Source organism: Mandrillus leucophaeus, unplaced genomic scaffold (assembly GCF_000951045.1).
Source record: "Mandrillus leucophaeus isolate KB7577 unplaced genomic scaffold, Mleu.le_1.0 Scaffold261, whole genome shotgun sequence".
Classification (NCBI taxonomy): domain Eukaryota; kingdom Metazoa; phylum Chordata; class Mammalia; order Primates; family Cercopithecidae; genus Mandrillus; species Mandrillus leucophaeus.
The window spans coordinates 1,360,922-1,362,397 of record NW_012102710.1 but is presented as its reverse complement, the minus strand read 5'-3'; positions in this window follow the sequence as shown (position 1 = coordinate 1,362,397).

Genomic DNA, 1,476 nt, shown 5'->3' with positions numbered 1-1,476 from the left:
AATTAGCCAGGCGTGGTGGCGGGCACCTGTAGTCCCAGCTACTCAGGAGGCTGAGGCAGGAGAATGGTGTGAGCTGAGATCGCACCACTGCACTCCAGGCTGGGCGACAGAGTGAGACTCCATAAGGAGGACAGGCAGTGGTGGTTACAAAGTGCAGTGAAGAGCTAGAGACTTGGGAGAGGGACCAGCCTACAGGAGCTACATCTGCAGAAGAGCTCAGCCACTGCCAGAAGTAGGGAAGAAGCCAGGACTGCGAATCCCCTGACCACCCTCTTCTACCCTTCAGTCCCCTGTTTATACCCCTCACTGGTCAAACCCCATGACTCCAGGTGCCCAGAGAGTCTTGCTGATGCAGTGCACAGAGATGAGCTTCTTGGGCGAAATGCAGAACAGACAGGGATACAAAATGGATGGGAGCCAGGAGAGACGGTGGGAGCAACGGCAATCAACCAGCACAGGGCTCCCCTCCCAGATCTCTCCTTCTCTAGGGTCTCTCTAAAACTCCACACAGCTTATGCAATAAAACTGGCTCTCTGTTTTTACTGGTTCCTTGAATGCATACAGCAGAAGGGACATTTTTCCAGAGCTGTGTGTAATTTATGCACAAGGAACCCTTGAGTCTCAGAAGTGGTCCAGCTCCACTTACAAAAAAATTGCATGGGATTTTGGAGTGAAGTCCTTGGACTGATGAACAGAAGGTTTTTGCCAGAGTGTCCCTCTCTAAATCCCTCTCCTAAACTTGCAACAGCAATAAGCAGCTGGTGGAGATTTAGGAGTTCAAGATTCTAACCTAGTAGCTTTCCAGCTCATCATGAGTTAAATGCTCTTCTTACCCCTTAAGAGGTGAGAATACTGAGGCTCAGAGCAATTGAGCAATTTGCCCATGACAAGCCTTAATAAATGTGGGATATTCTAGCTCTGCCCATCCCCCTCCAATGCCCATGCCCTGTCATGAGCACACACACACCTGCACTCCCGTGTCTCTCAAGGCCTCTTCTTTAAGACATGTTTTCACAGTAAAATCATTGCATTATGGAGGAAATGCAACATCCTCAATTATCTTCCTTTGATCCTAGTAAACATCTTTTTCCTGTGACCTTAGCTGGGAGCTAAGCCTGTCACAATCATGACTGGCTTACTCATGATCAAAATATTCAGTGCGGCCAGAACATGCAGCTCAGCAAACTCTAAGGAGTCCCAAATATAACAACCTACTTTGCTCTGCCCAAGGAACAGAGACTGGCCTCAAAGGACGGATGCTGACCCTTTGCATCTGGTTTAGTTCCACAAAAGGAACTCAGGCAATCTTTTAGCATCATCGTTGTACTATTATGCTTAGAAAAATCCAGGCAGTCTAAATTCCTCTATACATACTACACATTCTTATCAAGATTAATCCTAACAGAAGCCAGGAGCAAGTAGGACCACACATTCCACAAGCCTTGTGTGTCCCCTAATGTGGTTTGTAGATCAGCC